Source organism: Canis aureus, chromosome 22 (assembly GCF_053574225.1).
Source record: "Canis aureus isolate CA01 chromosome 22, VMU_Caureus_v.1.0, whole genome shotgun sequence".
Lineage (NCBI taxonomy): Eukaryota > Metazoa > Chordata > Mammalia > Carnivora > Canidae > Canis > Canis aureus.
In genome coordinates, this window is record NC_135632.1 from 45985777 (window position 1) to 45998806 (window position 13030).

Here is a 13030-nt window from a genome sequence, read left to right on the forward strand (position 1 = left end):
AAAGTTGAAAATAGTAATCCAATCAACCATAGACATTATGTGTAAAATCCTGGACAAAAGGAGGAGAAGGACAAAGGAGTGTACCTATTAACCACGTCAGAGTCTGTAAAGAGCTTATTAGAAACTCCCACACAATACATCCTCTTCTATTTCATTGGCCAGAAACTTTCCATATGACCATTCCTAATTGCAAGGGAGCCCAGGAAATGTTTTCTTTATTCCAGGCTGCAGGGTGCTCAGCTAAACACTGGGGTCTGTTTCTAGGTCAGAAAAAGGGAAGACATATTTAGGCAACTAGTAACGTCAACAAGATGCATCATATTTTCCCCCTCACTGTTGCAAGGTCATCTGATAACTTCAGTTAAGATATTCATTACACTAGTTTAACGTGTATCTAATTAACATATAAATGATTGTCTAAGCAGTAATTTTCTTAAAGATTTTATTTATTTATTCATGAGAGATACACAGGGAGAGGCAGAGACACAGGCAGAGAGAAAAGCAGGCTCCCCACAGGGAGCCCAATGTGGGACTTGATCCCAGGACCCAGGGATCATGACCTGAGCCAAAGACAGATGCACACCCACTGAGCCACTCAGGCGTCCCACTCTAAGCAGTAATTAAACACTGCTGGATTGTAGCTTTTGGAAGAAGGAAAATACAAGTCATCAGCATTCTCTTCCACAAGTGAAATGTTTTTCTCAAACTCAATTTCAGTTTTATTTACTCCTAGAATATAAGTGATAGGGTCAGGAAGAGTGGCTGTTGAAGGCTTCTAAAAAGAAAATATTTAAGTAGCCGAAGGGCACTTAAGATAAATTTCCAAATAGGCTCTTCCTGATTCAGGCTTTTGTTTTGAAAGTCACCTGGTCAGTTTCCTGACTACCCAGCTTGAAGATAACCACTTTCTTCTTTCTTTACTTCCTTCTTCTCCATATCATTTGTAACCATACTTGATTATTTCATTATCTGCCTCCCTGCCACTAGAAGGTGAGTGACTTGGAGGCAGGTCATTTGTCATCTTGGTCACTGTTGGTGAATGGGATTGCTGACTATGGCCCTCCAAGATCGCTTTGGGTTGTCTGATCATCATACCAGCTAGAAGCAGAAGGTGCTTTTTCACGCAATGGCTTAAGAGGCTGAGTCTGAGGAGGAAAAGGCAGCCTGTTGAAGGTGGGCATTTAGAAGCCTGGAGAGATACCTGGTCCTAAGCTCATCCACGAGAGGTGGAAACAGCTTCTTCTAGACTTGCTCTGTGTGAGAAAGAAAGACAGCTGCTGCCATGTGGGTCCCGGCCTGGTGCTCTTAGCTGAGCCCCAGTGTTCTGTTGAACCTGAACAACTTCACAGAACACCCACATTGGACAAGACGGCTCGGTGATCTGATGGATCAGGGCAAAATCAAGAGCACTTCTGTAATTTTGTCAGTGGTCACTTGGAGAGGTGTGTGTATGGGTGGTCCCCTGCCTTCACCATCTCTCCCAGAAGAGGCCTGGGAACAGGTGCTTGAGGATGTGGGTCCGCTGGGCCTGGTTCCCTGACGGCAGGCCCGGGATGTCTGCACGTACGAGGACTGAGCGGGGGTACTCGTGAGGAGTGTAACAATACGGGGCATCGGGGCATCGGGGCATCGGGGCATCGAGCAGCCCTTGGATGAAGCCTGAAGACCGGGGTGGAGCTGAGGGCTGTTGCGCAGCCTGTGCCTTACAAGCCGCGGCTGTGGTCAGAGCGGGAGCAGGTCTCTGACTCCGGGGGTCCCGGGATCCGGGATGTAGGTGGCTGCAGGACCGGGGTCAGCGCGCCAGGGCGGCGGGAATGCTGGGACGGAGGGAATGGTGCGGCGTGCGGACGCGGACGCGGGCCGAGGCTGCCTGGGGTTGGCCACCTACAGAGAGCGTGGGCGAGGCGCACGTTCCAGGCCGGACCCCGCCGGGCTCCAGGGCGCGCAGGGCGGGGGACGAGCGCGCCGAGGCTGGGCGCGGGGGCCGCCCGGGGACCCCAACGGGGCGGGCGCCGGGAGCAGGGAGGGGGCGCCGGTTCCCCGCCTCCAGGGCCCAGCGCGGCGCGCACGGGGCGGGCGCGGAGAGCGAGGCTGCGGCGCCGCGCGGTTGCTAAGCCCGGCGCCCCCGGAGACGTTGCCGGTGGCTGTCGCCGGGCGCGGCGCGGGGCGGGAGGCGGGAGTGAGAGGAGAGGGGGCGGGCGCGGGCGCGGGCGCGGGCGCGGGCGGGTGGATGCTCGGCCGGCCCCGCCTCCCCGCGCCAGCCCGGCCGTCGAGCCACCGCCGCGCCCCGGGCTCCGGAGCCCGCCGCCCAGCCATGCCCGCCGCCGCGCCCACCCCGCGCCCGCCGCCGCCCCCCGCCCGGCCCGCGCCGCCCGCCCCGGGTAAGTGCCGCGCGCCGGGCCCCCGCGGGCCGGGGACGCCGAGACCCTGCTCCGTGCGGGTGGCGCCGCCGAGCCAGCCCCGCGGGGGTGCCCGAGCTCTGGGTGTGTGTGTGTGTGTGTGTGTGTGTGTGTGTGCGCGCGCGCGCGTCTAGACCCGCTGGAACTCGCTTGCTTGGGGACCCGGGATCACGCTGTCCGCAGCTGCTTCCTCGCCCTTGCCAGCCAGGGGGACCTTGCTGGGGAACGCGTGGGCGGTCTTCGAGGTGGAGGTGCGGGGGGCTGCGGAAGCGTGCAGGCCACCGGCAGGCAGCTGACGCGTACTGAGCATCTCAGGGTGCCAGGTGCTTTGCCTGGAGTTGGCCACCTTCCGTCCTTTTCATAACCTGGAAGGAAGGTAGCATTATCCCCATTTCTCAGATTAGCAACAGCCATGCCCGCAACTCTTGACTTGCCCCAGGTCAAATGGCTTGGTAGCGGTAGAGCTGGGATTTGAACCCAAGTCTCCGGAGCTCTCCCACCGAGCAGAAAGAAAGGAAACTCCTTAGAACTAGATAAAGAAACACACGGGAGAACTAAAGACCGGCAGGATAAAGGCTACAGGCGGGGCATTTGGGAATTAACAGGAAAAAAAATGAGTTCTGTGAAATCTCCCATCACTTAATTTCAAATCTAGGACCACATTTACACTGCCTTCCACATCTGGCTCTGGGGCCAAGTGTTGGGAGGTGGAGAGAAGACAGTACCAGGGCTGGGCAGAGGAGACTGGGGGCACCTTCTCAGAGGATCTGCCTGCTGGGAGCGGGGGTGGGGGGGGTGGGGGGGTGGGGGGGGTGAGAGAAGTTGTGGAGGGAACTCACTTGTTATTCATCCCCAACATTAGTCATCTCTCCACCTCACCCCTCCCCGCTGATTCTGTTCCCTTCCTTTACTCTGTGCATTGTCCAGGATGACAGTGATCAAAATAAGCTGGCTCTATTGCCATCGCTGTATTTCACGAAGCATCTTGGCATACGGTGGTCCTGTGCTTCGGTGACTGTGTTAGGAGCTATGAGGTCAGTCTGGGTGACTGCTAGGAGGGGTGGTCTGGTGGGCTGGTGTTGAGCTGACAACCACCATCACAACCAGTAAGGCATGTGGAGCTGTAGCCAACCACTGTGCTTTCCTTAAGGGGCAAAGTAGTAAGAAACCAGGGCCTTGAGAAGTCAGAAAGGGAAGACATGTTCAGTTTGCCCGGCAGCCCAACTTTGGAAAAGCACTTCATTTAAAAAAAAAAAAAAAAAAATATATATATATATATATATATATATATATATATATATATATATATATTTATTCATGAGAGACACACACACACAGAGAGGCAGAGACACAGCCAGAGGGAGAAGCAGGGTCCCTGCAAGCAGCCCGATGTGGGACTCGATCCTGGATCTCAGGATCACGCCCTGAGCCAAAGGCAGATACTCAACTGCTGAGCCACCCAGATGTCCCTGGAAAAGCATTTCAACTTAATATTCAGATTGCTTTGGGCGGTGCCATAAAATGCTCCACTGGAGAAGGAACAGAGAGGCAGAAAATAATTGCTGAAAGATGCTCTGTAACTCACTTCATTTGGCTTGAAAAGATCTTTCTGAGCCATATTCTTTGATGGTGAGCTAAAAAAGTGTGAGAAGGGAGAGTCTCAGCATGAGAACCCCATGAAGCCCTCAGAATAACTGAGGTGAAGTCTTAGTTTATTGTGGCCAGGCTGTGGGCAAAGCTTGGAGAGAGCGATGCTGGACTGTTGAGCTTCAGTGCTAGGCTCATTGTATGTGGGACACACAGTTTCCCCACCTTTTCCTTTGGTGGCCTCCTGTTAAATGTCTAAATTTGGGCCTTCGGGTGGTGTAGCAGAGCCCCTTTTGAAGATGCATATGTGGAGGTGTTCTTTGGAAAGGATGTTTTGTTAACTGCCTACTAATATAGGTCAGGAGAGGGAAACGCAGGGGAAGAGGAATGGTGCGGAAGAAGACATTCGTACTGGGAGTCAGGGAGTGGAGTTCTATCCGCAAGTCTGCGGCTTCCTGGTGACCTGGGGACAAGTCACTGAACTTCCCTGGGAATGTCAGCATCTTCAACTTTCTCTCTTTAAGAGTAATTGTCAAGCTGATCTCAGAGGGTTGATGATCAAAGGGGAAATATTTTCTTTGACTCATCAATTATTGATTGAGCAAGTCCATAAAATCCCAACCCAGGGAGAAGGGGCAGTCTCTCGGGGACGGTGGTGTATGTGGAGGCTTCATGGTATAGGCAGTTAGTGATGGGATAGAGAGAAGCACAGTTCAGTGGCTTATGAGGAGACAGGGGGGTCTCTGGGGGGTCTTGGGCTGGTCTGGAAAGCTGACTTTTACAGAACTTTGCAAATGGCAGGGTGCCTTATTGTGTGTAGTTATGGGGGGTGGGTAGAGCTCTTGACTCCATCAGAACTGCCTCCAAATACTTCCAACCTGTGTGATCCTCAGCAGAGTACCCACTACTCTGAGCCTCAGCTTCATCATTGGGAAAATGGGCATGATCAGATTATTCTGGGGATTTAGTGATGTAAGGCACTCAGCAGATATGATTACAAATGGAAAGTATTATTATTAAAGTTACCTTTTAGGCTGAAGAGATTCTATTTGGGTGCCTTGAGCCAGTGCTTCTTAGATATTCTCAGGCACATGACTCATCTGGGGATCTTGCTAATGTGCAGATTCTGATCCAGGAGGTCTGGGGTGGGTCTGAGATTCTGCTTTTCTCACTAGCTTCTAAGTTCTGTAAGTGTTGCTTGTTTGGAGACCACACTTGAGAGTACTAGGACCTAGGCCCCTCTTAGGGCTAAGGAGCACTGTGCTTGGGGAGATGCTGGGGAGGGTTGGGGCCTTCTGGGCAGATCTGGTCTGGTTCTGGGGCAGAGACAGCTGGGACTTATTCCTTGCAGGAGTAATGGATATAACTTCCTTCAAGTGCCTTAGGCCAGCCCCCTGGAGGAAGATCTTCCTGGTCAAACAACCAAATGGTGCCTACACCACCTGCATGCTGGTCTTGAAGGTGTAGAGATGAGTAAGCCACTGACCCTGTCACAATGTGGTTGTGGGTAGGATGGGGACAGACATGTAAATGTATGATTTTTACATGGTTAAGACAGGCATTCTGTACAGTTCATGGGTAATGGTGATGGGGGTCAAAGGGAAGGAAGAGGGAGGAAGGCTTCTTGCTGGTACTGATATCTGATCTGAGTTTGGAAGGATGAATCATGGTGGTGGGGTGAGGGAGGAGAGCAGAAGAGTAAGAACACTGGCATTCTAGGATTAAGGAACAGCGTGTGCAAAGGTAGGGTGTCATGAAACAGCTTGGTGCATTCAGGTCATTGAACTAAGAGTTGTCTGGAGCAGGAGTATGATGAGAAGGGCTTGGGCAGGGAAGCTGAGCTCTGTTTCCAAAGATGTATTTGTCAGGAGGAGCTAAGCTCTGTTGCAGTAACAAATTAACTGCACCGGCCTCATAGCTTAACCCAACCAAGTTTATGTGTCACTCACACTCTGTGTCCCTCACAGTTCAGCAGAGGGCCATGCTGGCAGGCATGCGGGCAGTCCCATCCTGTAGACACACCACTGGGAAAATGTGGCCTATGTAGTCACCAGTGCAGGAGGAGATCATGGGAGAGCTGCTCTCTGGCTCCTCTGTGCTGGCTTCACTCTGGAACTGATGCATTGCTGCTCATGCCCGCAGTCCATTGGTCAGAACTCACTGTGAGGGGGCTGGGGAAGGAGCCGGGGTGGCGTGTGTGGATGGAAAGTTCGGAGAACATCCCTGTCTCTCCTACATATGCCTTGGTATGGACCTTAAGCCTCAGTCTGAAGGCCAGAGTTTTTCAAATGGGAGTAATATGTGAATTCCTTTAAAGGAAACAAAATGTTGTAGATTCCTAGTGGTGGCTTACATTATTTTTATTATAATGCAGTTCAAACACGGAGTAGCGTGAAATAGGTTTATACTTTATGCTCAGAGCTTTCATCTGACTATAAAACCCAAACAGATATATACATAAAATAGCAACACAGCTACAAATCGGGAAATTCAGATTAACTTGATGAATTTTTGTGTGATGGATGAAGTTATTTTAGCTACCATGAAATCACTGTTTCTGATTCTAAAAACAACTGTTCAGGTCTTGCGAATTTGGTATGCTATGTGCTGTGCCACATGGGTTGTGTGATGGCTCAGTTCTCATTAGTGCTCTCTGTGGTAAGTCTGATTCGTTATTTTCTTATTAGCTGTGACAGTTAAAATGTTTCTTGTTGCCAACTGTATCATAAATGTAGGAATACACGTGGTGAAATGATGTGGCAGCAATTGGTCATAGCATGATCCAGAATATGTTTCTGTTGATTTTCTGTGGATAATCTTTAAAAAAAACTTATCATGGAAATGCAAGCACCAAGTTAAACAAACATAATTTGAGAGAACATGCAAATCCCCTGGAATGTGTCTGAGGATCCTCCAGAATTTAAGAAGCAGGTCGGGGGACGCCTGGATGGCTCAGTTGTTGAGTATCTGCCTTTGGCTCAGGGAGTGATCTTAGAGTCCCAGGATCGAGTCCCACGTTAGGCTCCCTGCATGGAGCCTGCTTTTCCCTCCACCCGTGTCTCTGCCTCTCTTTCTCTGTGTCCCTCATGAATAAATAAATAATTTTTTTTTTTTTTAAAGAAGCAGGTGGAAAAACCGCTGGAGTGTTTAATGAAGGAGGCAAATGACCAGCTTCATGTCTCAGAGACATCGCTTGCCCAGGTGTGGGTAGGTGGGTGGTAGGGAGGAAGGCCTGAGACAGGTGGTTCAGGTCCCATGTGCCAAGGAAGTAAGTAGTGAAGGGAATGGAGAGGAGGTGTCTGATTTGAGAGCTATTTGGGAGGGGGAATCCACGAGACTTGGAGGTGGACTGGCTGTGTGGGAGGTGAAAATAGGGAAGAAGAGTCAGAGATGGCTCCTCGCCATGGGGTCAGGGTGGCTGGCCACTGACCAGGGTGAGGACCACATGTGTCCAGGAGGAGCACAGAAGAGCTCCAGGCCAGAGCTGTGCCGCCCATATTCATCATCCCATCTTTCTTGACTCACTTCAGCTTTCCTGAACCGATTTCTGAGGAACTGCAGCCTCTTGTGGGGTCTCTTTTTCCTCTCCAGGACTTTTAATTAGTGCTCATTTGGATGATGTGATTGGCGTTGTTAGCCTTTCTGTTGTGCCTCCTGCTTCTGACCCGCTGGAGTAGGTTCTGTGTGGCCTAATTAGGTACATACTTTTTGTCTTCTACGTGTTTCAAGAGAGTGAAAAATATTTGAGAAAATCGTGGATGGTTCTGAGACAGAAGCTGTCATACCATATAAGGTGAGATTAGTTATCTGCCTTCAGTTTTTAAGAGCACCAACTCTGTTTTTGGACGGAGATACTCAAAATTCTCTGAGGAGAGAACAGGCGTGGTGCAGGTTAAATGATCCCAAGGTAGTTACATAACAAGGAAAATGGAAACTCTGCACTTGGGGGAAGCCGAGGGCACCCAAACAGACACACAAAAATGTCACAAACTGAGGGCAAATTTCTGTGGTGGCCAGAGTGAGATCTTGTATTAATTCAAGTTACTGGCATGAAATAATTTAAAACATAACTTGATGTTTTCTTTTTGTATGAATTATTAACCTAAAATTCCCTGCTGGAAGCCACAGGAGCAAACTGCTGGAAGTGGCTTCCATTCTGTTTGTTCTCATTCATGACAAACTGCTACTTGTCTCTTGGCCTCGGCACAGCCATTACCTTCATGGCAGAGTTTCTGAGGTCCTCCAGGGGACTCGCACCCCACGGCATCTCTCTGGAATCTGTGATAAATGGTCTGGAAGCAAGTGCTGACCTGTCATCCCCTAGAGACCACATGCTCCCGGTGGACAGGCGCTGTATCTTTTCATCTTGGAATCCCCCCAGACTAATAGAGCATTTTTCCTAAGAGTTGTCCACATACCCAAGAGCTAGTCCAGGGTACCTTTAAGAACTATTGTTAGGCCTCGGGGCTGGTTGGAGGAGCAGATGTCCCAGCAACAACGGCCTGGTTTTTGGAACGTCTCTTCTAGGAATGAATTGGGTGAAGCTGGTTGTTCAATCTAGTTCAGATGCTGTGTTGATTTTAGATTGGTTATAGCCAGAATCCTTGGGTCTCTACATCTGTGGCAGACAATTTGTGCTCCCCAGATACCCATGTGCTCCCCTCCTTTAGCAGATGCGATCAGACCTGTCCTTAGTTCTTGTTCTTATGGTTCCCCTGCAATCCACTGCAACCCTGTGTGAGGGCTTTCTCTGACTGTAGGGGAATGGTCTACCCATTCTTGGAGAATTCAGAAGTTCTAGGGAGTTAATGCCCCTGGGAGCCACCCTCACCCCCTAATGGAGTGCAACAGGTGGATAAATGTCACAGTTACCTTGCCCCTGCGAGACAGCCATAGGGCATATTCTGTTCATTTCCCCAGAGGTTCCTCTCTGAGCAGAGCCCATAGCAGCAACCAGCTCTTCGCTTATGCTGCTTTACTGCCTCATTTCTTCACCCTCCTCCAGCACTTCCCAGGATCACCTCCTAACTCAACTCAAATCCTTACCCCAGGCTCTCTCTTGGGAGAGTCCAACCCAAGACCTTTTTGGGTTTACTGGGGCCACTGGACTATGGTTGGAAGTGCTGTGTGTCCCTTCTCTTACAGAACAGGTAAGAGCCAGGGCACTGCTCTTGTGTCCGTCCCACTTGGAGTCTCTGAGATGGAGGAGGGCTGCTTAATCCACATGGAATTCATATGGGCAAGAACTCTTCTTGTGGTAGCTGCCAAGCTTGACATGTATCGGTTGAGGCCCCTACCTACGGCCATGTGGCACCAGCACTGTCCCTTGGGGGTGCCAACACTGAAGTCAATCTACCCTCCATTTCCCCATCCTGAACTGATGCGTGAGACCTCGGGATCTTAATACTTGTGACCTCCTTTAATGCTTCCAATGTCCAAACTCATTCTTGCTCCGGTGGTTTGATTAATATTCAAGTACAGTTTATTTATGTGTTTCTGTAGCTTTTGAATAATCTGGAATCTAGGTTCATTTTCCTTCCAATTTATTAACCAATTATTTCAATATTGAATAAAAATGATTCTTATCTTGCTGATTCGTTTGTAATGATTTTGTATCACACATTAAATTCTCATGCGAAGTGGTATCTCTTTTGAGGCTACTATTTTCTCTTTTCCTAAAATCCAGCTATTCTTGTGTAAGTACCAAGATCTTAAAATTGTAGCTCCATAATATATTTTACTATCTTCATTACTCATTCTTGTCTCCTGTCCTCCTTCAAAAATTGCATTGGTACTTAAATGGCATCAGACCTACAAATTATAATTGGGAAGAATGGATTTTTTTTTTTTTATTGAGAAAGAGTATGTGCAACTGGGGTGGGGAGGGTAGTGAGAGGGAGAATCCCAAGCAGACTTGATGCCCAGCATGGAGCCCGTTGTGGAGCTCGATCTTGTGACCCTCAGATCATGACCTGAGCTGAAATCAAGAGTCAGACCCTTAACCAGCTGAGTCACTCAGGCATCCTGGAAGAACTGATATGTTTAATTGACTAATACTTTACATTCTGGAATGGAAAGTCATTTAAATTTGCTTGTCAGTGTCTCTAACTGGCACTAGACATCACTAGCCCCAACATCATAGTCTTCCCTTAGATAATTGACACTTGTTAGTAATAGCATGCTTATATTGTGAATCTGGATAAAAAGATAATGTCAGAGGGCACCAGCTCTTCAGTGATGCTAAAGATAGGCCTAGTATGTCAGTCATTAATGTAGAACAAAATAAAAGGGCACAACAGTCCTGGTCAGGGTTTCACCTTGTGTTTGAGTTAAGAAAACCAAATCATTGGACATACTCATTTGAATAGGACAAAGAGACAGAAAGCAATTAAGTGCATTCTATTGAAGCTCCTTTTTCTTTTTGGAACTTGGAGTGAACCTGTGCGCAAGGGTTTGCAGACTTCCCCAGTAATGTAATTTTGAGGAAGCTCCTGAGTTAAGGTTTTAAGTCTGCAGTGCGCTGGCTATTTGAACTTTGGAGTGCTTTCTCCTTAATGCCATTAGTATCAATTTGGAATTCAAAGGACTTGATCATTTTCTAGAAGAATGGCACAGCTGAAGATGTCTTACTGGTTTTGAAGATGGTATTTTCCAGGGATGTCCCATCGTGTGAAAGGGAAATGGGTCCACAGTCATATTAAAAGAGAAATAAAGAGTAAATGAAAAAAAATCTGAGAACCAGTTGAGAGAACCCCGTGGTTCCCATGTTCCCAGGAACATTTGTTAGTTATCTGCTCCCCAACCCCCACCCCAGTTGCTTTGTCTACATTACAAAGCGAAGACCGCAGAGGCTGCCGGGTTCTCTTTTTTAGCTTGCTTTCTTCATCCGGAGTACGAAGTAGGTGTCTTTGTTAAGCTGTTTTCTTAGGAAAGTGGAGTGTTGGTGGAGAGGTGGAGAGGGGATGGGTAGGGAGACAGACTGATATTTATCTTTATCTTACCCCGCTCCTTCCCCGTCCCCCCTGCCCCAAATATTTGCATGACCATAAACACTGTGTGGTATGTGGGCTTTTAAGTAGTCTTAAGTGAGGATGTTAACAAAGGAAAAACATACGTGATGGGTTTTTATTCTATTGGGAGGAAAAAGTGGAGTTTTAAATACCTGCCCATCCTAGGAGGAAAAAAAGGAAAGTTTTATATTCTCCATTCTGCCTTGAATAACTGTCAAAAATTCTCAGCAGTTCCTGGCTAGCAGGCTGCCTCCATCTGGAGGCTGGCATTGTGTTTTCTTAACCTACAATTAACTACCATCCGCTCAAAATTCAACCAGTAACACTCATATCCTTACGTGGCTTTTTAAGGAACTTTTTCTAGAAGTTTCTTACAGTTCTTTTAATACCCTTGAAAGTATCAGGTTTTTTTTTAAAATTTATTTACGCATGAGAGGCACAAGCAGAGGGAGAAGCAGGCTCCCTGTGGGGAGCCCGACGTAGGACTGGATCCCGGGACTCCAGGATCACACCCTGAGCTGAACTCGGATGCTCAACCACTGAGCCACCCAGGTGTCCCGGAAAGTATCAATTTTTAGTGTAAAGGTTACAAAATTCGAGACTGGGAAATCACTGATGATCACTATAAATTACTCTTTCATTCTTTCATTTATTTAGTGAGGGTCTCCTATGCCACTCGTCTGAGGCAGGGTAATCTTAGTTAATTTTTTTTAAAATTTATTTATGATAGTCACACAGAGAGAGAGAGAGAGAGGCAGAGACATAGGCAGAGGGAGAAGCAGGCTCCATGCACCGGGAGCCTGACGTGGGACTCGATCCCGGGTCTCCAGGATCGTGCCCTGGGCCAAAGGCAGGCGCCAAACCGCTGCGCCACCCAGGGATCCCTCTTAGTTAGTTTAAATTGAAATTGCAAATAGCCCCTGGTGGCTACTGTATTAGCTAGTACAGAGCTGGTGGGCTGGATGACGGTGGTTAGAGCATCGGGTAAATATTGTAACACCAGTAATGGTAAACTAGGAGGGAAACAGCTACAGGGTTGGTGAGTGAGGGAGATGGAGTGGTTGAGGGCCTTCATGGAAATCTGCTTGGAGAAATGATTATCAGGTGATCAATTGCAGACTAGACCAAAAGTAGGAAGGATGGTGTGTATGTGAGAGAAATAGTTTGAAGGCACTCTAGGCATTTCTGGGTAATTAATTACGTTTTGTTTTTAATGAAACATGAAGAATGGGATGTCTTCTATGAAAGACTTTGAAAAAAACATGCCACCAAATGCTCAGTGCTCATTCTTATTTTGAGATTCAAAGGCCTTTCATCCTTTTAGGCAATGATGTGGGTCCATGTTCCCTAGAAATAGCACCTGAGCAGGGGATTCTTGTGTATGTGATTTTGAGGGGAGAGCTGTCGGGAGCAGGGGACACAGCTAAGCAAGGATGTGGTCTCCGCTGGAGATGACCTCAGCCTGAGCCCACAGGTTTGGAGCATTTACTGCACGCAGAGGTGGGCCCCCCTAAGCGAGGGACTGACTGGTCCTTGGTACCCTTCCCTTTCCCTATCAGTTACTGATTGTGGGCTGTGCTTGTGAAGGTGGAGGTGGGTATGTAAGCTCCTGGGTGGGGGACTCCAGTCAACAGAGGGTAATTCTGGAGACTAGAGTAGCGGTGGCCCTTTCACAGCCAACATTTATGAAAGCTGGGGGCCATTGCCTGGTAAGGGGATTGAGTTGGACACCGGCATCCATGACTGTTCTGGCCCTATGGGATATGGATGGCTGAGTAGCTTTAGATAGACTTGGGGGCAGAAACATGGAAAGTGCAGGATTGCTTTAGTCATCCTGGAACTTCCTGATGTTTGTGGACTCAAGCGATAGGTTGCTTTCATTAACATTATTATGGATCTGTTGGATTCTTTCACACAATACCTGTTTACTGCCAACCTGCCACCTGCCTGGCATTAGGTCTGTATGCTTGGAGTCTTGCCAAACAAGGTCTATTTATTTATTTATTTTTATTGAGATTTTATTTATTTATTAAT

General features: G+C 48.4%; 1 protein-coding gene across 1 annotated transcript in view; it reads left to right on the plus strand.

Annotated features, from left to right (window-relative positions):
* Window positions 1-2341: 2341 nt before the first annotated feature.
* DCLK3 (doublecortin like kinase 3) overlaps window positions 2342-13030 on the plus strand; it is a 56622-nt gene continuing 45933 nt past the window's right edge. The window contains exon 1 of the mRNA XM_077865872.1: window positions 2342-2381. The gene's annotated coding sequence lies outside the window, so the exon portion shown is untranslated. The remainder of the gene's footprint in view (window positions 2382-13030) is intronic.